Source organism: Mangifera indica, unplaced genomic scaffold (genome assembly GCF_011075055.1).
Source record: "Mangifera indica cultivar Alphonso unplaced genomic scaffold, CATAS_Mindica_2.1 Un_0001, whole genome shotgun sequence".
NCBI lineage: Eukaryota > Viridiplantae > Streptophyta > Magnoliopsida > Sapindales > Anacardiaceae > Mangifera > Mangifera indica.
Window position 1 is genome coordinate 1,792,873 of NW_025401093.1, and position 27,014 is coordinate 1,819,886.

The 27,014-nt window shown below is 28.1% G+C and overlaps 1 protein-coding gene across 1 annotated transcript in view; it reads left to right on the forward strand.

Annotated features, from left to right (window-relative positions):
* LOC123205058 (probable disease resistance protein At4g27220) overlaps positions 1 to 27,014 on the forward strand; it is a 100,612-nt gene continuing 73,598 nt past the window's right edge. Inside the window, exon 1 of the transcript XR_006499725.1 lies at positions 1 to 294. The gene's annotated coding sequence lies outside the window, so the exon portion shown is untranslated. The remainder of the gene's footprint in view (positions 295 to 27,014) is intronic.

Consider the following 27,014-nt stretch of genomic DNA (forward strand, 5'->3'; position numbering starts at 1 on the left):
AGTAGTATCAAGTGAGGGGCGTACACTAGCCAAGGAAATTGTTTTTGACAAATTAAAGTTGTTGTCACTTGGTAATTTAAAAAATCTCACAAGCTTCAGCTCCGGTAATTACGTCCTCAAATTTCTAGCTTTGGAAGAATTGATAGTTCATGAATGCCACAATACGAAGACTTTCTTTGGAGGAGTCTTAAGTGTACCAAGTTTACAAAAAGTAAAACAGGGATGGCATGATGAATTAGGATGCTGGGAGGGTGACCTTAATACTACTATTCAATTTCTACACAGAAAAAGGTGGTACATATTCATTTAACAGTTACTTATCTTTGTATTATCTCATTCCCCTTATTTCTAGTTATTGTTTCTTGTGGATAAGGTGTTGCGTCCTCATGACCTTATCATTAACTTTCCTTTATATTAACATTATCTTGGAAGTAGTCAATAACTCTGTAGACAAAAGATGCAAAAAAAAATTATTGAATTTAATAGTAGCGTGAAGGTCATTCAAGGCAACCTTGACATATATATATATATTCTAGTACAACCATAAAACGTCATGATTGTGGAAACGTGTTTTTGTTTTATTTTTTTATCTTCACACTTTTTTCTCTTTACCAAACTATAGATCATCATTTTAAAATTTAAAATGACATTTCCCTGCACTTCGTTTGTTCACTTTCCTTGTGTTGTGCTATATTTTTACAGAATGTTCAGAGTTCTGGAAGGACACAGAGCAAACTTGAATGAAATCTCTGGAATAAGGCTCTTTTGTTTGTGGTTTGTGAGGCATTATTGCGGCTCAAGTTTCCTGTGTTGAGGTCAGAGATAGGAGGCCTTTTGTTTCCATCTTTATTGTTCTGCTTCTGCTTTTTCGTTTTGCCTAATTGTGGTTCTTTGCATTTATAATGTAATATGAATTATTTGTCTACATGAATGAATGGCTAAATTATGGAATATGTCTATGTTTAATGAATCTTTGGTGTATTTGGTGATATTATCTCTGTCAAAATTTGTTAACAACAGACTAGATGTCAACAGGACGTATGAGTCTCAAAAGGACATAAGCAGTGGACTAGATGTTAACAACATACTCACAAAACATAGAACTTAAATTTTATAAGCTATTCATCAGTTTGAAACAGTTTTCTGAATTTGAGAAATTAACAGTTGGCTTTTCTGGTTTTATTACATGCGCTGCGATGCAGAGTTTCAAAGTATATCATTAGGTTACTAGAGATGTTTACCTCATGAGTAGAGATATTAGAAATAAAAAACATTTTGGGACTAAAGACAAATGATTCATTGAAATATAAACTTCAACTTGTTCCATAAAACCTTTCCCTATTGCAAGCTCAGATTTAGAACGGTGTGGTAATGTGTACAAAAGGGCCTGAGATCACCTTGTTGAATCTCGGGGGTCCTCTTTAAGTCTTTTGACTGTTCGTCTTCAAAAATTGGTAACATGTATCTGGTATCGAACTTATTTCTTGCTTTTGTTTTATTTATGAAGCAATTCTGGAATCATCCTTTCTGTCGCAAAGCTCTCCCCTGGCCACGCAGCTCATCGTTTCTTGGCAAGTTGTCAAGTTTGTGCTTGCATACAGCAAGTTTCCTTGCGTTGATTTATTGGAACTTGCAAAGGCATTTCTGTCCAAGGTCAAATATCAGAGCCAAGTTCTAAATCAATTTCAATTGATATTTTTGTTTATCTTGTCCAGCTTCTGGTTCCAGGTGTTCTGCTCAAGAATAGATTGTGGATCCTCTGCTTCCTTGGTTCCTTGTATTGTCCTGTCTTTCCAGAACCAACCTCTGCAATTGCTTACCTGCTGTGCTTGTCATGGGATTGCGGCTGCTGTAGGTTTCTTCTGCAGGATCCAATCCCAGATTTTCTCTACTTCTCTGCCCAGATTTTCTGTTCTACTCTCCTGCTTTCTCTGGTCGACTGTAGCTGCTCAACGTTTCTGCTTCCTGGTTTTCACTGCAATAGAATCCTGCCTTCCTTCTAATGCAGTCTGTTCCAGATTTTATTCTTCTCCAGTGCTGCAGTCTGTTTGACTGAATTTATTCTTCTACTGCCTTTCTTCTACTGCTTGCTGGGTTCTACTATGGAGATTTATTTTTGCTGTGTTCCTCTTAAACTGTTTTTTTCTAAAGCTGAAGTCTGCACAAGAAAGCTGTCTGTGCAGTTCTCGGAAGAAGCAAGCACTACCAGTCTGCCTGCTACTTTGCCTTTCCTGATTGCGCAGCAGTGCAGCCATTTGGGTGAAATCCTGCCAATGTCCAAGCTGCCCGGGAATAGCAGCATTGATCACCTCATCCTTGCAGTTCTAATGTTTTTTCCCAGGTGCAACAATTAGACAGAAGCAAGCCTTGCTCTGCAGATTTTTCAGTCAGAAGCAGTTCTTGCCCAGGACATTCCAGAATTTTTCCAGGTGCAGAAGTCAGGCAGAAGCTGATCAAATTATGTAAATTTCGTGTTGGGCTTCTTTCTCCTGTTTCAGCTGCTGCTTCGACCATCTGTGAGACTGCAATTTTTTTTCCGGATGTTTGTTGCTCCTCACTGGTCCTGCAGCATTTTGCATTATGCAGGTGTAGGTCTGAGTGATCTGAATCCTGGAGGAACTAGTTTGTTACTGCCTTGGAAGAAAGCACCCTGCTGGTTTACCCTCAAAATTAAAGTTTTGTTTTTGATGAGTATAGGGTGTTGGCTTCCCTGGAGAGTTGTAAGGTTGTTTAGCTACCTTAGACCTGATACAAGTGCTTTTGTATTTTTGTGCAGTTTGGGTGAGAATTTTTGTATAGCATAGACGAGTTGGTCAAGTTTGCACATATACTTGTCAAGTTTGGCAATATAAAAGTTTTGTTTGATTCTCCTCTTAATCTTTATGGATGTAAGAATTTTGACAGGTCTTCAAAAGAGAATATTGTTAGTTTGTCTTAGCTTTTATTGTAGAGGTCTTAGCTAGCCTTAACTTACATTTTGAGATATCCTTCTCATCAAGAAGGATGAATGTAGATTGTTCCTAAGTCCTCTTGATAGAAAGTTTATTGTTTTTTTGTTAATATGTACTTACCATAAAAAAAACTAGATGTTAATTATTTGTTTGCGTTGTTGATGTAGTTGAATGACCACCCGTTTTGTCCTTCTTAGTTAATGTCAAAAAGGAGAAACAAATATAATTGATAATTAAAAAGTCTTATGTATTGAATCTAGCGTATTTTGGATATAGCAAATTATTTTAAAGATAAATCTATGAATTATGAATACAATCAATAGTGTTTTAGCCCGATGATGAATTTTCTACATTCGTTTCTCTCTTTTTCAATGCATCAAAACAAAGAGACTTGAAAAGGACCCAAGATTTAATATTTGTGGTAGGTTCATATGGGTTTTGCATTATATTATATCATATTATATATATTGTTTTTTTTCCCTGTTAGTCTAGAAATTTGCATTGGAGAAAAAATCTAAAGAGAGGAATGGACAGTGCGTATAATTATCATGAATATTTAGCATATTCCTATTTGTATTTTAGTTGTGATTTCATAATGCTTGTTTTTTTTTCTGTTGTATTATCTGATTATAAATTTATAATCCAAGTTTCTTCTTGGGATTTCTTGAATTTCTTTTCTATTCATGTATATATATCTACAAGAGCCATTTGACAGTGCATTCAAAAATATTGTGCCCTTAATCTGTAACCAAATGTTTCGGTAATTTTTGTATTTGTACTTGTTTGTTGTAGCTTTGTGTTGTATAAAGTTTTATAAATTTAGTTGTTGCATATTTTAGTCTTTACCAAAGAATAACGGGAAATGATTTCTAGCCTTTAATATTTTTCTCTTTAACCCAACTTTAAATTTTTTAGTGAGAATGAAACTGTTTTGTTGAATATAAAAAAGAGGTATTCTTCTTCATTCATACTTTTAATTTAAAGCTTTATATTTATAGTTACTGAAAATTTAAAAATAATATTCCTCACCATTTATCAAAACCCATTGAAGGTTAGTCAGGTAAATAGCTCACTCGCTTCATGTTTCTCTTCTTTGAATCTTTTTGCATCTTACCACAAATATCAATTATCAAATTATCTCATTTGGACAATTAAGCATTAGATTAATTAATAATTCTAATTTATTTAATAAATTTTTTTGTCCTAATTATATACTAAAAGATTCTCACCTAAAGATTGTGGAAAGGACAAATTTAATACTATTAAGTTACAAAAAGTCAAATTTTTATCAATATTAAATTTTGTAAAGTGAAAAAAACAAAAATGTCATTTTATATAGATTTTTCTATTATATATTGTTTTTCAAAATGAGACATGTTTAGGGGTGAACAATAATTTTAAAAAAAATGTTTGAGGTATTAATAAATTTTTAGAGTATTTTTGAATTTTGAAAAAAATTAGGGGCATTTTAAAATTTTTTATATATCTTTTGACGGTTTCAAAAATTATAATTACATCCCTACAAAATTGAATAAAATACAACATTTTAATATTAGTTAAAGTTTTGAATTTTTTTAAAGATTTAAGTGATAAATTTTTAAATTGATAAAGATATATTGTTATTTTGATTTTTATATTAAATGTTAATGGAAGTTTTGTTATTTCCTTTTTTTTTCATTTTAATAGAAAAGAAAGATAAAAAAAAAAATCGAAAATCCATAAGAAACTAAAATATTTATCTTTTAACTTTTAACTTTTATCTTTCAATTTAAAATTAGAACGTGGGAACAAATCATTTGCTGACAAGTTATTAATCATTATCAAATTATTGAAATAACAATATATGTAAAATAAAAAGGCGAAATAAAATTCAATAATACAATCTCATTTTATTATATATTCAGATAATTACTAATAAAAACTCAAAGTTGAGTTTCTTCTAATTGACTTACAACAATTTCTAGAAAATTTTTCATTGGATAAATAAATATCAATTAAATTATGTATACACAATTTTAAGTATATAATTAAGTACACAAATAATATATTATCATATGATTAGATGATTTTAAATTAAAAATAAACTATTTTTGAATAGTTTCAAAAATTATATTATTTTTTCTTTCTATTATTTAAAATTTAATAAGATAATATCTATTAATTGCATGTTTTGTGTCATTCTTATAATATTTTATCAATCACATTTTCTAACTTGTTTAGTTTTTTTGTATGAATAATGATGTGCACAACCAGTTTCAAGCATTCAATAGTGTAATTAGAGAATTTGTTATAATGTAATTGAACGTTATTCTAATATAATTTCAAAATCACTCAAGACGAATGGTCTTTGTTTGACGACGACAACCAAGGGAGGGTTGCGAAAAGACTGAGAGGGAGAGATAAGTAGACTGGGAGGGAGAAAGCTAACAACCGGAAAGTTGTTGTTTACTAGAGAGGAGGAGATCAAAACCCTAAGGGGGAATTTGTCACTTTTTAAACTTTAAGTCGGGGTGGGAGTGGGGGTAAATTCTTAGATTTTAACCTTATGGGAGAAATGCGATAAATTTTTATTTTTTAAATATTTTTGTTAAATAATAATTTTACTTCGGATAATAATTGAAAAATTAACAAATGGGTAGGTATTTAGGTTTTTTAAAGTTAATGAGTAAAAATTTGAAAAAACACTAATCTTTAAGTGGGAATAAGCCTTTGCCTAATTGATTAGCTAAAATGATGTACCCGATGATTGATTATTATATTTTAAATAATTTCTTTATATATTTTTTTATTTTCATTAAAACGATCATACATTTGTTAGACGAGAAGTTAATTATTATTCCCTAAGTTTAGACATGGTATGGGGTCACCCTATTTTCAATCGAACCTATAGGAGTACAACTTGACATTATAACAAGTCATTTAAAAAATAAAAAAAATTTAAATGTATTTTTATTTTTCTATATAAGCCCTCCTTTTCCCACTCTTCAAACCACATTCAAAACATAATTTCTCAATCTCTCTATATTTTCTTGATTCAATTTCAATCTCAAACTCTTTCAAATCTCAATTAAATTTTAAAGCATTCTAACAATTTAGTTTCTATTTGTTTAATAATTATATATTTTTTAATTATATTTTCTGTTTGATTTTTATTAATAAATTAATTTTTAAAATTAATTATAAAATTTTACTAATTTATATTTACTTTTAAATTAATACAACTGATGATAGTACTTCGTAAATGATGGATCGACCCTCCGAATTATATTTTGTATTTTTTTGTAAATGATGTAAAATCATTTTTTATTATTTATTTTCACATTGTAATTAAAGGAAATTCTTCATTTTATCGATGACTCTATGTTGGGATTTAATTTTTCTAATTACATTTCTTCTTTTTTTATCCGACACTTGATTCAGGATAGCTATCACTCGTACGCTCTGCCAATATAAGCATCGAGAAACTTCCATGTGTAGCCTTTAGATAGTGTCACTTTTTTGTCTTTGCGCTTAATAAAATTCGTTTACAAAATTATGGATAAAAATGTGATTTTTTGTAACTTAATAATAGTAAATTTATCATTCCAACAAACCTTGAGTGAGAAGCTTTTAGCCTATAATTAAGACAAAAACTTTTATCAAATAAATTACAATTAAGGATTAATTAAGCTAATTCTCAATCATCCAGTTGAGATAATGTGATAATTGGTTTTTATGGTGTGGTAAATGCAAAAACATTCAATGGAAAGAAACATGAAATGAGTGAATAATTTCTCTGACTGACCTTCATGGGGTTTAGATTTATGATAAAATCAATACGGACTTATTGGAAATTAACAACAAATTTATTGAAGCTCGGCTTTAAGGTAGTGATTATTCTGTCAATTTATCTTTAATTTTTCAATAACAACAAATATAAAGCTTCAAATGTAAAGTATGAATGATGATGAATAATACTCTTTTTTTTATATTACAATTTCATACTCACTTTAATTTGAAACTTGAAAGTAGGGTTATAGAGAAAAATAATAAGGGCTACAAATCATTTATCATATAAATAAAACTATACATATAAGTAAATTATATAAATTTATATGTATAAACAAAAGTCACAGTTTGTAATTAAGTAATGTAATTATTTAATTTTTTCTCTTAATATATTATTACTTTTCTCCATATTCTTTTGATCTAGATTTAAATATGTACAAATAACTAAAACAAAAAACTATATAAAACACTAAGCTACAACAAACTAGTTCAAATACAAAAATCAGCAAAATATTTGGTTATAGATTAAGGGCACAAGATTTTTGAATGCACTATCAAATGGCTCTTTTATATACATATACATATATATATATATACACACACACACACACACATGAATAGAAAAGAAATTCAAGAAATCCAGCAGCATTTCCAAGAAGAAACTTGGGGATATTAATTAAAATAGACAAAAACTTTTCCGTTTATACCTTTTTAGGCAAACACACAGTAGTTTTACTTTTATAAGCAAATTTTTTTGTAACTCCAAAAATATCCTCCCAGCCCTGTAGGTGTAGGCGCTGGAAGGAAGGTGTGGTGCGCACAGTGCGTGCGGAGTGCGCGCGGTGCGTACAGAATGCGCACACCCTCACATATATATATATATATATATATATATATATATATATATATATATATATATATATATATATATAAACAAAGTGCGGGGGTGCGCGCACACTTTCTTTTATATATATATATATTAAATAATATAATATAATATTTAAAAAATATAATAAATAAATATATATTAAATATTATAATATTTAATATAATATACATAAATAATAATAATAAAAAATTTTTAAATATATATTATATAGATAATATTATAATATAATAAATATATATAATAATATAATATAAATTTTAAAAATTATTATTATTATTATTTATATATATTATATTAAATATTATAATATTTATTATATATATATATTTATTTATTATATATATATATATATTAAATAATATAATAAATAAATATATATATATATTAAATATTATAATATTTAATATGATATATAAAAAAAAAATAATTTTTAAATATATATTTAAAAATTATTATTATTATTATTATTTATGTATATTATATTAAATATTATAATATTTAATATATATATATATATTTATTTATTATATTTTTTAAATATTATATTATATTATTTAATATATATATATATATATATATATATATATATATATATATAAGAAAGTATGCGCGCAGTTGTTTATATATATTATATGAGGGTGCGCGCATTCTGTACGCACTGCACACTGGGCATGCACCGCGTGCACCGCACACACTCCATACACACCGCGTGCACCGCACGTACTGCGTACGCACCGCGCGCACCACGCGCACTCCGCACGTACCGCGTGCACCACATCTTCCTTCCAGCGCCTACACCTATAGGGCTGGGAGGGTATTTTTGGAGTTACAAAAAAATTTGCTTATAAAAGTAAAACTACTGTGTGTTTGCCTAAAAAGGTATAAGCGAAAAATTTTTTGCCTATTTTAATTAATATCCCAGAAACTTGGGTTATAAATTTATAATCAGCTAATACAACAGTTAAAAGAAACGATCATCATAAAATCACAGCTAAAGTACAAACAGAGATGCGTTAAATGACTTTTTTTTTTCACTAAACAAAATTTATTAACAAAATTATGGATGAAAATCTGATTTTTTTTTTTGTAACTTAATAACAGTAAGTTTATCATTTCAGTAAACTTTGGATAGGAATCTTTTAACTTATAATTAGGTCAAAAATTTTTATTAAATAAATTATAATTAAAGATTAATTAAACTAATACTTAATCATCCAACTAAGATAATGTGATAATTAATTTTTGTGGTGTGACAAGATGTAAAGACATTCAATAGAAAGAAAGATGAAACGAGTGTGCAATTTCTCCTTCAAGGGGGTTTGATTTATGATGAGAAAATATGAAATTTTAAAAAATTAACAACAAATTTATTAAAACTAGTGATTATTCTGTCAATTTATCTTTGATTTTTCAATGACTACAAATATAAAGCTTCACATTAAAAGCATGAATGATGATGAATAATACTCTTAATTTTATATTACAATTTCATCCTCACTTTAAGTTGAAAGTAGGGTTATAGAGAAAAATAATAATAAGGGCTATATATCATTTCTCATATAAATAAAGTCATATATATGAATAAATTATACAAATTTATATGTACAAACAAAGGCTACAGTTTGTGATTGGTGAAAGATTTATGACTGATATTACACATCGAAAGTTTATTTTATCAAGTATAATAGTACTTATTTGATACAATAATTTATATTTAAAAAGATTTTGACTAATATAAATACATGACTTTTTATAATGAAAAGAAGTGACTATTTATGATGAAAAGAGACAACTTTTTACTAATAAAAAGATGTGACTCTTTGCTAATAATAAGGTGTGACTTTGTATATTGAAAAGTATGTGAATTTTGATAGAAAGTCACAATTCACTCTACAAATGGAAGTTGGTCTTCTCTCTACCTCTAACACACATATACATACAACACACTAACAACAATAACTTACAAATAGAAAAAATTAAGTTCATTTTATCTATCATCAAGTCAAGAGGTTAAGTGAAAAAAATCAACATCCTCAAAATTCTTCATGATTCTTTTATGTTTAGTATGGTTCAAAATACAATAGATTAAAGTATGTTTTTTTATCTTCAAGCTATGTGAACTTACTTATTTTTACAAAGTCTCTTTTACAGTGTTTACATTACACCTATTCTTACTTAATTGAGTCTAAAAAAGTGAATTCATCCTAATCATTAGAATATTTTTTTCCGTTTAGAGCATATTAAGTTTTTTTTCGTTATTTAAGTATTATAAAGAAAAATAATAAATAACAAAATTGTAAAAACAAAATAAAAACTTTGTTAGACATTAAATAAAAGGTGGAGTAGCAAATAAGGCAAAAAAAAGAGAAGTGACACTATTTGAAGGTTGTCCCGCATCAAGCATCAGGTGGAGCATGCAATTATGGCATGCGTGTGAGTTTCTTAATTCTTCTTGTTAGTAGAGCGTATGAGCAACAGTTTTCCGGCATCAAGCATCAAGTAAGTCAAGAAAAAATAGTTAGAGAAAGCAACTACCAACATGACGTCACTGATAAAATGAAGAATTTATTTTAATCAAAATACGAAAATAAGTAATAGAAATTGATTTTATATCATTTGAAAATAAATACAAAATATGATTTATTGGATTGACCTACCATTTACGAAGTACTATCCTCGATTGTATTAATTTGAAAATAAATATAAATTAGTAAAATTTAATAACTAATTTAAAAAATAATTTATTAATAAAAAAACAGATCGGCTTGCAATGAGCATGATCCCACTACAAAAAAAATACTACCTTTAGAGAGAAAAACAATAACGAGGGGGTAATACCTTATCGTTATAAGTATTTTTTTTTCATAATTTTAGCGATCAATTATTTATACTCTTATTCAAACCAAAGAAATTTATGACTTTAAGGATGAGAAAATGATCGTTAAAAGTTTATTTCTTATCGTTAAAAAGTTTTAACGATGAAAAAATTTTTATCGTCGACTATTATTATAGTTTCCCCTTTAAAAGTATTAACAACAAAAATATAATAAATTTTCCCCTCATTAGTGCCACCTAAAGCATTGGTCATTCCACGGGCTTTAATAGTTTTGCAAGTTGGCCCAATCCGTAAGACCTATTACTATATAAATCTTAACTCAATATGATCCATGAGTATAGTGAGCCATGCCGAAACTAACCTACACCACTACTACCTCTAAATTGTAACATGCAAATTATATTGGAAAGTTAACGATAAGAAATCAGAAATATATAAATGATGACCTTGTTATTATAATAATAATAATAATATATAATATGCAGCTAATAATAATATTTTAGTCCTTAGCCAATTGCCACTTGTTGCTCTCATCATTATTCAATATCTCTCTACAAGTGGCTCACAATTTCCCACACAATCTTCTTGGATTGACTTAAATTTTCATTTAATTAATTTTTATCCTTATTTTAAAATAATTTTAAATACATTTAGAGTGGATTTACTTAGAATAATATTTTATTATCAAAATTAGAATATCATCTTAGAGATATATTATCTAAAAAATTATTAAATATAAGATAAAATTTAATAGAAATAAATAATTATTGTATTTGATCAAAAGTAATAAAATAATACTAATATGATATTTTACTTAAATGTCCTTAGGTATAATTATTTTAAAATATTTTTATTTTATTTGTTATATTAAATGAAAATAAAATTATTTTTATCTTAAAAATTAATAAATAATAAATAATTATAATAAAATAATGATTATCTTAGTAATTTTTTAAAACTTAAGGTAGGGTTAAAAATAAGATTACCTTTTATATTATTTGCAACATTATCATTTATAATAAAAAATTATCATGATCTTTTATTACTGATAAAACAAACAATATAATATTAATAATAAAAGATAGATTATCTACTACAATCTATATATAATATCTAATTATTTGCCAATTACAGTCTTAATAAAACAATAAAGGTTACATTCTTAATACATAGCGTGCCAAGCTCATTTAACAATATGGTTTGTGGTTTGATAGACTAATTAAAGCATGCTAGATATTGTCAGACTATAAGCACTTTGGCTATTTTTGCCCTTATAGTTTTTAATTGAGGTCACTTAGGTTAAGTAATCTGATTTTATGGTTGAATATGCCTTTTAAACAAACTATTAACATTTTAAGGAATTAAAATTATTATAGTTGGGTATGTATGAGAATATTCCCAACTTAAACAAAACCCTAATTTTGTTTGATGTATTCCAAAGTTAAGTGTTAGGCTACTTACATCAAAGTCAAGAAAGGTCTCAATACACGTCTCTTTGAAAAATTAATTTTATTGTCTTGTGAGAATGCATCCTTATGACTTTTCATTATCACTTGATCTTTAAAAGAAATGGTGAGAAGTGAGAAGCTCCTCATCCACTTGCTAAGGTTGGTCTATTGAATAACAAATACAAAAATTAATCCAAAAAATATACAAATTTTTGGAAAAAAGATTAGATGACCTAAAATTTTACACAAATAACATATAGATTACACTAAAAGTGTAAACTTTATAACACCTTATAGATTTAAATTCTTATATTTACCCCGTAAACAAGCTAAAAAAATATTATTTCTCATATATCTGTGCAAAACTCTTACAATTATCCATTGTATACTTCAACTTAGATAATTTACCAATGATTATATGCTAATAGCATAAAGGTTCAATTAAAAAAATTTGTTAACTCCTTTATAGTATAAAGTTTTCACTTACATCTAAATTTGACTTCTAGCTTAAGGAGTAACGAAACCACATAAAACACCCTTAGAATATAAAGTTTAGTTACACCCTTATGTTGCCTAAATATTAACATAATAGGCTAAATGTTGTCTAGCTCTAAAAACTTATTCAATCCTATTTAAATACAATTCCCTCCCAACACATTTACAACTCAATCACTAAAACAACAATCAAGTTCATCAAATTCAAGCCTAAACCCTCAGTAACTTTTAGCTTAAGTAAAATTGTATCGACCCCTTTACAATAAAAAGTTTGTAGTTATGCCTCCAAAAAACTTTTAGCGTAATGCATTAAAAAGTTTTTGAAAATTAGCATGATATGTTAAATGTTCCCCAATTTGTCCAAAATTTGATTCGACCTTATTAAAAAACCATCCAAATTTAATGAATCTCAAACACATTCATAATTCAATTACAAAAATAACAATCATGTCCATCAAATTCAAGTTTAAAATATTTTTAAAAAAAAGTATTTATAGTATATTAAACTGTTTGAATAATATATAAATTTATGCCAATAAAAAATCTTATATACGACAATACAAAACAATATAATCAATAGATGATAGTATAAAAAAGAAAACATATATTTATAATATCTACTAACCTAGGAAATTATTTATTTATGATATATTCTAACTAGGAAATAATATATTTGAAATATATTCTAACACTTGAAGCTCAAATTTTGTTAAAAAACCTTTAGGGTGTGTTTGGTTACGGGTATGTAAGATTACCTTGGTAATCTATCTTTTATTCCTTTGTTTGGTTTGTCAGTAATAAAAGATTACAGTAATCTTCTATTACCAATGCTGACGTGACAGGTAATATAGGTGGTAATCTGATTACCATCTTTACCTTAGGTATTTAAAGATTACTGAGGTAATCTTTAGTTTATTATAGAAAAATTATTATTTATTATTTTTTTAAGATAAAAATAAATTTATTTTTAATTAATATGACAAATAATATAAAAAATATTTAAAAATAATTATATTCAAGGGCATTTAAGTAAAATAATTTACTAGTAATCTTTTATTACCTTTAACCAAATACAATAATTATTTATACCTATAAAATTTTATCAAACATAGTAATCATTTATACCCAGTAATCTTCTAAGTAATCTATCTTCAAGGTAATCTTTCTATTTTAATAATCAAACATTACCCAAACCAAACGCCCCCTTAAACCATAAATAAGTGCATCAACACAAGATTTTATCATAAAATGTGTACAATGTATTCAAGAAACAAATACAACTAACCATGTTTTCCATCTTATAGAGTTAAAAGTATTTCAAATCTTCATAACTATGATGAAGAAACAACGGTAAATGAGACTGACAATAAAGGGGAACAATGGCAAAGAAAAACAACTACATAAGAGAATAAAGAGAAAATTCTAGATGTAGCCAGTTTTTACTAGATTTTGGCTAAAAAAGGCGTTAGAGACATTGGGATAAACTTTTGAAAATAGAGAAAATTAGTAAAAATTTGCTTTATAAAACAAAACAATAATAATAATAATAATAAATTTTAATAGACAAAGCAACAACAATCAATAAATTGACTAAAGTTCAGTCCCGTTGAAGTACTTACCGGTCTTATATGAAGATTGCGTTTTAATGTTTTTTATTTGGCTTGCACGTATTCATATATTATATGTTGTGTCATTCTCTATCTTAATATTTTATATGAATATGATACCCCCATATCATATTTGATATTAATATAATAATACACAACTTGAAACTTACTCTATCATAACATTAACTTATAAAATACTTCAAATAATCATACGACGCCGACAGAGAAAAGAAAAAGTTTTTGAATAGTTTTAAAAATTATATTCATTTTTTCTTTCTATTAATTGCCCAATTTGCATCATTCTAATAATATTTTATCAATCACATTTCCTAACTTGTTCTTTTGTTTTTTTCATAAATAATGATACGTTCTAGTTCTTTTTATTTTTCATAAATAATGATACGTGTATCCAACTTTAGAAAATCAATTGTGTAATCAAATGATTTGTTATAATATGATTGAATGATACTATAATCTTAATTCAAAATCACTCAATCGTATAATAATACATTATTTAAATACTTAATTGAATACACAAAATTTGGATATACATAGTGTTATTATTTTTTTAATATGCATAGTTAAAGCATATATATAAACAAAGTCAAAACATTCACACAAAAGTTCATACCCATTCATCAAGATAATTACAATAAAATATAAACATCTCCTATTGATGTGAACCCTTATAAAATAACCTTATGATAAAATAAGATAAATTTAAATTGGAAAACACTCTTCATTGTTATTTATTTTACTCTTTTAATATTATTATTTCTAAAAGAATAGGGAACAAACTCTTGGTTTTTATTTATTTTTTATATTTCAATAGAAAATGGTCTTTCTTTTCATTTCAAAAAGCAAAAATTAATGAGTGATAGAGATATAATAAAACATACTTCTATTTTTTTTTTGTAAGTAAAATATTCTTGTACTTCATAGAGAGGAGAGTTAGTTGTAGTAAACAGTTTTAAATTATAGATAAAATAATACTCAATTATATAATAATATATTATTATTTATATACAAAATTATATATATTATTTATGCACATAGTGAAAGCAACACAAATTTCAAAGGGCAAATAACTATTTCCCACCCAAGATTTGATAAAACAACAAATCTCTATTTTTTGAGTTTCAAAAAGTCAAATTCTTGTCTGTTTGATTTTTCTTAAAGAATGTCTATCTTACTATTATACTGAAATTATGAAACTGTTATTAACACTTAAAAAATTGTTTCATTAACTAATCAGTTGGAAGAAAAGTGTTTTCCATTGAGCCGAGTGTAAATGTCAAATTAATAGTATATCTTTACCAATTTAAAATTTTCTCAGTTAGACCCTAAAAAATATTAAAACTTTAACCAATTTTAAGATATTGTACTTTTTTAGTTTTCGGTGATGTAACTATTATATTTGAAACTATCAAGGGATATACTGAATTATTAACAATTTCAAAAATACCCTCTAACGTTTTTAAATTTCTAAAAACCCTTAAAATTTTTTATTAGTACTCTTAATATTTTAAAAAATTAAGTTGTTTTCCAAAGATATGTCATTTCAAAAAAGAAAATTAGAAAATAAAAGGAAAAAAAGAAAATAAAAAGAACAAGAGAGAAAAGAAAAAATAGAAAAACTAAGAAGAAAAAAAGGTGCAAAATAACATTTTTGCCTTTTTATTTAATGGAATTTACTTACAGAAGTGGATGACAGATAAAAATCAAATTTATTGAAACTTTTTAGGGTGGGAATTTGACATGTTAGCAAATATTGGATGGGAAATAGTCTTTTAGCCCTGGAATGTATCTAGCAACTTGCAAAATGACATTATCAAAGTTATATAGTAATACACTACTAGAATAATAACATTATTGACATGAGTAACATTATATAAAAGCAATTTTATTTCACACTAATCGTTCTCTTTTTTCTGCTTCAATTTTATTTTTATTAAATTTATTCAATGCCTCCAACATCCACCCATGATTATTCTTCCAACACTGTTTGTGTAATGGACGCTTCCAGCCACCTCGGCTCCTCCCTCGTCCACCATCTCCAGCACCGTGGCTATACCGTCCATGATGCCATCCACACACACGGTCAGCTCCCTTCTCGTTTCTTCTTGTTTTATTTATATTCCTTTCTTTTGGACTTATATGAGGTTTTCGTACGTCCATTGTAGCATTTTTTTCTTTTTCATCTTTCATCAAATTTAACATTACAGCTTTAGCAAATATATTATGATTTTTTCTTTTTGTTAAGATTGAAATTTAGGTAGTTTATATAATTAATTAGATTGCATTTACCTTAATTATTATACATATTTCACAAGCAATATAAGGCTTTTAGCATTAATTAATGCTCCATCTATAGAAGTTTATCAATCTTGTATATTATACCCAGTTTTAAGATTTTTTTTTTAATAATATTCAATATCTAATGGATTAAAGAGTGTGAATTTATCATTTAACTTAAATTAAACATTTTTGAAGGTTTTTTATTTTTTCCTAAAGAGATCCAAAATGTTTATTGAATTGTAGGTGGTGGTTAACCAAGGAGTTTCAAAAATTGAGAAGAATTGTGCTCCAACAACGATAAATTGAAAGTATTTAAAGCAGACCCCTTTGATTATCAGAGCATAATGGATGCTTTGTGGGGATGTTCAGGCTTGTTCTACTCGTTTGAGCCTCCTCCTGATTGCTCCACCTATGATGTAATTAATTACCCAGTTCTTCCTTTACTTAATTTAATTCTCTTTCACAATTAAATCAAATTAAAGAAAAAAAAATATTAAACTAATAGCTTTATTTGCTTGTCCAGGAATTAATGGCGGAAGTAGAGGTGAGAGCAGCTCACAATGTGTTGGAAGCATTTGCACAAACTGATTCCATCGACAAAGTGGTTTTCACTTCATCTCTCACAGCTGCTATATGGAATGACCATCCTAATACGCTGTCGTCTGATCTTGATGGAAGGAATTGGAGTGACATTAATTTTTGCAAGAAATACAAGACAGTATTAGTTTCTTACTTTTATTTTAATTGCTTTTAATCACAAAATTGTTTTTTTTAAATATTATATAAATATATTTGCATATATTTAAAATCCCAAGGTACAATGAAGACATTTATGCAGTTATGACATGCATTATCAAAGACAGTGGCTGAGATGTACGAAGATGGACTTACAGTTACAAAGGATCTTAGGTTCAGTTTTGATGCTTACATCTGCATGTTTGAAGATGTATTATCATACGGTCGCTATGTTTACTTCAACCACGTAATCAATTGTAACATTGAGGCCCTAAAGCTCACCCACATTCTATTCCCGCCCTCCAATAATACTCCTCCTCTTAGTCTAAGGTAAATAATAAAAATTTAAATGTTGATATTTTAGTATTATTATTATTTAAAAAATGATTTATTTATTTATTTACTTGAATTTGGGTGCAGTTTGGAGGATACAAGAGTTCTGCAACAGAGAATAAGCAACAAGAAATTAAACAAATTAATGGTAAATTATGAGGGAGGGATTCAAGTTGATTGTTTATAAGCATACCAGATAGTCTAATCAGGCTTCTCAATCCAATTAAGTAGATATAAGTAAATCAAAGTTGTTGAAATTTACTGTAAGTGGATTCAATTATATGCTTGTGTGAATTCCATCAAACATGTTCCTTGAAATGGCTTTTAACAAACCCATTAAGTGCTACACATCGAATGTCTTAATAAGAGAAAATTATCTCTATTTGTTTATGATAAAATTATATATATTTATTTTGAGTATTTAAATAAATATATATTTATATGTGTTATCATGCGATTAAGTAATCAGTCACTCATATAATGACGCTCATAAAATATATACTTATTTATATATTCAAAAGTAAATATATATATAATTTTATTGAGTTGTTTATTAGATCCAATAAATACAAGCACAGATGCATTCAGTTGTTACAAAGTTGCAAATACTCGACTCAAGGATTGATTGTTGACTTGATGTAAGCATTGTTCTTCCACCCGGAAAATTTATTTAAAATAAATAAATAAGACACTAATTCTAAAGAAATTAAGAGACAGTAACTCCCCTACCAATCATGGCTGTGACCTGTTGTATTTTCTTCTTCACTTGCCCAGAGGAAGAATCTTCTATGTAGTTACCTCCATGATTGTGCAAAACAACCACAAATAGTTTTCTTTTCAGAGAATGTACTTTCCCACCCAAGGTTTGGTCTTCAAACACATTTTCACCCCAAGTTTGCATAATTCAACTTTCCCACCCAAAATCAAGCATATTGAACATCTTCCACCCAAAATTAAACTATGTCAATGAAACAGTAATATTAGAAAGTAAAATTACCATTTTATCCCTATTATCTCATTTTTCAAAATTATCATCTAACCTAAATAAACAAAAATTAAAAATAACTTTTAAATATTCCAATTATATAACAAGCCTGTTATTTCTATTTTTTTTTCACTCTCACTCTATCTTCCTCTCTTCCTATAAATATAAGTATCTTTACCATAAAACTGTATATCATAGGGATGACATGTAATTTTTTAAAATGTTGGGGTCCTTTTGAAAATTTGTTGGGGTTAGTAGTATCTCAAAAAAGTTTAAGGTCTTTTTGAAAAATTTTAGGGGGTTATTAGTAACTCAAAAAAGTTTAGGATCTTTTAGAAAATTTTAAAATATTGGCCACTCCTAATAGTTTAAAAAAGGACATTTACATTGCACTCTCCAAAAGTTGAACACAATATAACAAATTATAAATATAAATGTCATATTACAATTATTTAACTCATATAGCAATTTTAAAATGTGTAAGAGTTTGAAAAATTTCAGAGATTAATTTGTGAGTTTTTAAACATTTTAAGAGTTAAATTAATTTTGATAAAAAATTGTTATTTTTTAAAATTAATTAATGATAAAATAAATATTTTACTCTTATACTATTACTTATTTTAACAATAAAATTATACACATATATTTGGTATATAATTTAGATACACAAATAATGTATTATCATATAATTAAATAATTTTAAATCAAGATAAATTAATACTTAATCACATGATAATTGAGACATCATTTATATACCAAAATTATATCTAAAAAATATATACACATATCATTACTCTTTTTAAACATAGATTTTAAGTCAAACTTTGGGTGGGAAATGCTATTTTATTGAGACATGGACCATAAGCTGTAATTGAGAGGTCCTTGCCTAATCTAACTTAAAAGCCCATAGCATCAGGGGATGTTTGGTCCATCGATATAATAAATTATTTCAGTAATATATATTTTATTATTAGTATTACTTTATTTAACTTATCAAACAATAAAAATTTTCAATAATTTTATATTAACAATAACTATATGTCAAATAATATACGAAGAAATCGTATTACTATCCTCACCTTCTTTGCTAAAAGATAATCTTCATTTTCTTACAATTCTATCTTATTAATTTTTTTAGAACAAAAATATTATTATTTTTTATTAAGATAACACATAACATAAATAATATTTTAAAACAATTATACCTAAAACTAGACACGTCAATTGGACCGGATTGAGTGGAGGCATGACACGAAGCACGAAAAAAAAACACGATACGAGAAAGCCCAGCCTGGTACTGTTGCGTGTCGGGCTAAGCCCATAGGCCTACTGGGTCGGCCCTCAATATTAAGCCCGTGGGCTGGCCCGGCCCAACCCGATACTGTTTAGATATATATATATTTTTTAATTTTAGCTGACAGAATTTCTGCCTTCTGCCTTGTGTTTCTGTCTTCTGCCGCAAGGTAGAAGCCATTGTTTGGCTTCTACCTTGTAGCAGAAGCCTTGGCCTTTATTTTTTTTTAAATTTTTTAATTAATTTATTTATTTTATATAAACCAATTTAATTTTTTTTCATTTTCACTTTCATTTACAAATCTTTAATCTCAATTATTTTATTATATTTTTAATCTCATTTTCTCTCATTAATTATCTTTCAGAAGATATCTGAATTCATAAATAATAATTATTTGTGTTTATAATTTTATTTTTATTTTCATTTTATCATTACAAAGTATTACAAATAGATCAAGTATCAAATGAATTCAATCCATTTGAATATTATTATAATATATATTTATTTATGTTTTATAATTTGAAAAATAATTTGTTTAAAAATTTTAAAAATATTTAAAGTCCGGCCCATTTATATATGGGCCGGGCCTTGGGCCTTTATATATTAATGGGTCGGCCCGACCCGAAAGCCCATCACTGTTTAGGCTTTAGGCCCGGCACGGCCCATTAGCCCGATGGGCCGAGCCTGAGCCAGCCCGACCCGGCCCGGCCCATCCCATCGACACCTCTACCTAAAACCATTTAAGTAACATAATAACTTAATACTCTTTTATTTTTTCTAATCAAACATAATAATTATTTATAGTTATGAAATGTTATTATACATAATAATGATTTATACTTAATAATCTTTTAGGTAATCTATCTTTGTAATCATTTTTCATTTTCTAGATAAAATCTAAACCAAACTCACCCTAGGTACTACTAGCACCGCATACTCAGTAATCTTCACGAAAGACCGGTAGAATTTGAATAAGAAATTGGATTAAAACATATTTTCACACCAATAAGTATAAATACATCAACACTTTTAGATAAATATATTCAACAAATTCTTCATAATCATAAGCCAAACTTCTTGCAAATCTCACTAAAATTTCCAAAAGCCCTAGCTTCTTAAAGTTTTCTATTTTTATGATAGGAGACATTGACAAACCATGCATCCTTGAGATCAAAGGATCAGATTTATGTTCACTTTTCTTCAATTGATATTATATAAATTTTCTTTCTACCTCCAAGATATATATTTACTATTTATTTCCTCTGCTCTTACATGTCAAGGAAAAAAACAATGATCTGGCTTCAATCCATTTATACTTGATTGGTATTCAAAATTTTAATCATATTAGGCTTTTGTCTACAACAACAGTATGACTTGCAATTTGCATTCTAAGCTCATGTGACTTACCTAATTTCATCCCTAGACACTGAACAAATTTTGATCTCATCGACAAATAGGAAATTTATTTTAGTTAGCATAAAAGAATTGGATTAAATAACATGGAAAAACATTAATAGAAGTAATAATCCTACACCAAGTCAAAGTACTAGTGGTTGATGGATGACACATAAAGTTTAAGGTACCCAACTCTCTCCAGTCTAAAATATGGTGCATAAGTTCACAATTTTTATACAAAAAGTACCTAAAAAAAGAAAAAGTCATAAATGCTTAAGAGAATACCTAATCCAAACATACTCCTCTTTTGAATGCCTAGACAACTCACTTTAGATCTTTTGATAGATCTAAAAGCCCGTGTATCTTCTTGCTTCCTTTTAAATTAGATAAATTCCCCTAGGACATATTTATTACCTTTAACTTCCAACTTACCAATAAATAGAGAGGTTTTTATCTTTTTCCCTCAAGTGGCTACAAATTACAAAACTTATCAAATTTATGATGGAAAAAAATTCAATCAAAGAACAACCAAACATATGAGAACATTATACTATTTGTTCCACAAACTTGGTGGGATGCAACATGTCTGACACAAATCAAACCTAATTCTAAGGCTATTCAAACCAACAAATATATACTTAAATTAGAGTCGATGAACAATAATAATTATAGGTGAAGGGCACACTCAATGTTCTCGATTCTGATGTTGCTTATGGTATCAATGCCAAACAGGATCTTGCCTAAGTCAAGCAAGAGTGAGAGACTCTAAGCATATATTTTCAGATAACAACACAGAATTAATTTCATCCATTGAATTTGAATCCTAATATAAATTGAATTATAAACAAGTTATGCATTTTAAAAACCTAAAATCAGCTGGTAGCAGCCTGCCATGTGAAAGCTATGTGCTAGCATGCAATTTCAGTACAAACATGGATTTTTCAAATTCCTTGGAAAAAAAATGGACCACAGATCTACACCCAAAAAACTTAGACTAAAACATTGTAGTCTGGATATCTATGGGATAATATCTAGCACCAGCTTAGCAACATTTTATACAATAAATTGTGGCCATTTTATCAGATCACAATCTTTTTCCACTGTGAGAACAGAAGCAAGAATGACAAGTCTATGTAAAATAGTGCATTAAAGCTAGTTTTGTTTTATTTTTACAGCAATCAGAAAATTCAGGGAGTTGGACCAGAAATCCTTGGAAAAAAAAAATTAAACATCATAACTTTAACAAGTAATCACAACAAGCTTGTTTTCATCACTCTTTTGTAAGTGCTTTAGTCTCTACCATTCAGGGTCATCTTTACATACAAGAGTAACATACATATGTTACTCATACATGTAAACTTATTTTTTTAAGAGCTTTACTATTCAGGATCATCTTTATGTACAAGAGAAACATACATATTGACTTTCACTCAAAGTGATCATTATACAAGTGACGATATTAGGATCGAGTTCTTCTCTGGAGGCCATGACAATGGAGAGCGTTTGATGGAGTTCTAGTAATGTGAGCACATGCCTTCTTGCTGCCTAGAGGATAGTTCCATTTGAACAGTGACGAGAACTGGTTGATCTCCAGTGATATAACGAAATCCATAGTGAGTTCAACTGTGACCTCGAATCAATTGTTATACATGAATTCAGGCACTTGTTAGGATTGAGACATTTGTCAATTGAAAATGCAGTAATGTATCCAACGATATCTTCACGAACTAGAAATGTTGATTTGACACTGTTTACAACAGAGAGGCTAATGGAGGTGGACCTAAAGAGTGCAAATGATGAGAGAGGATTAGATGTTGTTAGGACACCAACTGTATGTTGTTAGCACCCAATCGCAGAGCAAGCGATGAGAGAGGATTAGAGGTCATCAAGTTGCTCTGTTGCTGGTGTAGAGGGGTGGAAATCAGGGGTCAAATATTTCAGCGAAGCATCAATGGCCAGAATGATGCAATGAAAAAAGCCCAAGTTTAAGTTTATAAAAGGGTAAATAAATCATTTATTTAAAATTTAACAATAGAGACAAACTAATTGAGTGTTTGAATTTTTTAAATTTAACGGATGAAAATGTCACTTCAGCAAACTTTGGTGGGAAATAGTATTTTGGCCTTCTTAATATTATAATTTTTTGAAACACTTTTTTAAAATTTTCCTAAAAATTTTACATATTCCTTAAGCAAAATTTCCTAATTTAAAACTTATTAATCAATTCATTAATCCAATCTTATTTTTTCTTTACTGTTAATTTTTTCCTCTTTGTCATTTGCTCTTTCCTTTTACTTTTCTTTTATTCTCTTTGTTGCACTTATCTCTTGGGACAATGTCTGATTGTTGTGGATTTTTCACTCTTGTTATCTTTGCAATTTTCATTTAGGGATAAACTTGTAAATTTAATTTTATACATATTATCTAAGAAACTTTTGGATGGTGGATTATAAAATTGTATTAATTTTTGAATGTTTGTGTAAGAAATTGTGATTGTGACTGATGTTTGAATTTCACATTTTTTATACTATATGTACAGATTGTAAAAGCAAATTTTAGATTGTGGGTCATAAAAATTGTGATTGATTTTTGAATATTTGTATAAGCAAATTGGATTATGATTGAAGTTTGAATTTCACCTGTTTTTACATTATCATTGTGCATATTATGGGAAAATATTTTGCACGCTAGGGGGTAAAAATTGTGAATGATGATTGAATATATGTGCATTCAATGTTTTGGATGTTTGGGCGTTCACCAATATTAAATATCTCCAACAATAAAAATAAATTATTCATTATTTTTATTAAATTAATAGTTATATGTGTTTATTGAATATTTTGAATTAGTTTATAAAATCTTATATATTATTTTAATAAATTATTCCATGCTAACAATATAATATATATATATATATATATATATATATATATATATATATATATATATATATATATATATTAAATTATTAATAAAAAGATTAAGAAAACAATATCTTTTAATGATAAAATAAGAAAGAATTAAAAAAAAAAAAAAAGACTTTATCCATTGGATAAAATAATATGAGGGGAGGATCCAAATCCTTAAGTTTAATGTAAATTGAAATAAGTTGAGTTGACAAGTTATTTTTAATTAATTACCAATTAAATGTTAGAATAGTGCACTTACTCTTCTTTCTAGAATATTAATTATTTTAATTAATTTTTTTTATGCGATATATACATAATCATTTTTTTTTTTACTATACATATTTAACCACATATACAAAAACTCTAAAATACCTTTGAAAACTTGGCCAAACATTCTAAGACTCTTGGTCAAGCTCTCAAAAAACAAGTCAAGCCAAACTCATATCCAACAAGTCAAGCCACTGACCATTCATGGACAGAATAACCCAACCAACACATTGTTGACACATCTTCGTTGATAGCCAATGCCAATGGTTCACCGACAAGCCCAAAATAACCGGTGGTTTGAACAATGTTATAAATATCAAAGGAATGATGGCTTTTAGGCTCTCAATACGAATATATATGTTTCATCCAAAAACTGTAGCATATCAACTTTACAAACTTAAAAAGATTGCGTAATCTATATTTGCCGGTAATTAATTTCAACAACAATATTGATTGGAAGCGAAAGAAAAAGATAAATCAGAGATACTAATTAATTTGAAAATTATTAAATATATCATGTTGCCTTGGTCGACCAACCAACCAACCTGGTCATGGCTGGCCTAAACCACAGTAACGCTACCTAGAACACATCAATTACGTTTTCTCTCACATTGTACATGTTTTATGGACCATTTCTCTTTCCTGTACTTCCTATTCAATTTCACATGGGTGTGCTTTAACCAAGGTACACTCGTACCTTTAAATTTCTAAGCATAGAAGCAAGACTAGCATGGTAGCCTAGACATACATGTAACTTCAACCAACCATGAGCATACTCACCATTGAGCAGGTGTACTCATAGTGATCACTTGCATGTACTCAATAATCATAGGTATACTCAAAGTTGTGTGAGCATTTGTCTCACAATGTACACCCGTAAATCTGCATCTAGAAAAACAAAAATCCTTTTGGTTTTCTACCCAAACACCTTACTCTCTAATCAAAATAATATGCATTTTTTATTATCACAAAACATCTATCTCATACAAAATTCTTAGTCATATCAAAACAACAAATTATAGATCATTTTGCAACATCTTATACCTATTTCAGACATAATCACAAAGCCAAACACTTGTAGTAATCGTTTCCAACCATAACTTAGATCTATTACACATGCTTTTCATACCGGATTCCAATGTACACTAAATGTTCACATGGCTATGGTGATAATTCTGGTGTTATCAACAACTTTTTCTAGTGACCCTACTGCTAGTCAAACTTGCAATTCTTCCTTTCTATGTGATGTTCTCTCTATAATTGAAATATGTAATAATCAACCAAACACCCTACGCAAGCCTTTTTATTTTGCGTAAAACTTAACACATACAACTGTGTATATGCAACACACGGGCATACTAGCAGTCATAGCAAGAACCACGATCCAAAATTTTTTGAAACTGCTCTTATCCATAACTTAACACATTATACGAGTGTCAATTGGTGGTTCGTTAAGTGCCTAATATAGCATGACCTTCTAAAACGTAGGTTATGTCATGGGTTTTACTACTACTATGGGCTAGCACGACCCGTTAGCATGGTGGGCTGCCTGAAGCTGGCCTAGCTTGACCCTACACGGTCTACTGTCACCTTTAATTAAATTTTAAATTAAAAGAAAATTAAAATCCAAAAATAAAAATTCAAAATTTAAACTATAAGCATGTTTTTTCCTTGTTTTATCAAAAAATAAAAAATAAAAGAGTGAACTATTGGGCTATTAAGGGAGGAGACTTGTATTTGGACATGTGGAGGAAGGCAAGAATTAATCAGAGGAAAGACATCTAGTTTCAAAAACTAAAACTACTAAATCAATTGAAAATGTATATAATTGAAAATATAAAATTGAATTGTGCTTTTATAATTGATCAACTTAAAAATAAGATACAAAGTGTGTTTCTAACTCTTCAATATGTGGTCAAACAACAATACATTTGTTATTTTTACACTCCATACTCATACCATCCGAATTTCTCACACCAACACAACCAAATTATACACCTAATTGAAATCAGTTAGGACCAACTGAGCTGTTTTGTGACTATCTGCTTGTTAAATATTCATATCTTTTACACTCCTATATCTGTTGTTTGAAAAATTTTGTGTGGTGCTAGAGATAAACTTACGGAGATCTAATCATTGAAAGTTGTTCATAGACTTTTTGATCAGTTTTTTTTGGGGCTTGTATTGACAAATTTCCTATTCCTCTTCTTAATACAAGTTCCTATCAAGCACCTAGCCAGGTTAAATAGAAGAAAAAGGTGGATGCTGTTCAATTCCCTCCCTTTTGAACTGAAATTATTAAAAATCTTAGAGCAGAAGATTATATCACTCACCAAGGAATACAGATGCTTTTGATGCAAAACAATTCAATGAGTCTTCCCCGGGTCCAGTGTCTTCTTTATCTTTTAGCTAGTAAGATAATCTTGGTTCTAGATATTTTAATAAAGAGTAAAGATTCATATAAAGAGTTTTGGGGACGAACTTCAGAAGATGAGTTTGCAGTTGAGGAATGTTACCCACCTTTAAGCTCATACTTATAGACATATTGGGCACTGAAAGAGGGATGTGGGTTGAAAGGATATACGGGGATATTCAAAAGCGCATAGATAGTGGGGTATCCATGTTGATTTTCAGCTAAGTAAGATGTCACTTGTGATTTCAAGAGAAATTGTACTCATGGGTATTATGAAAGAAAGGCAAACAGAGGAGCTAGAGAAAGGTGATATTCTAACTATTCAATATGTCTAAAATGTTGTTATGCATGATGTCTTTCATTTCGATATAGAAGAAAACTATGACTAATG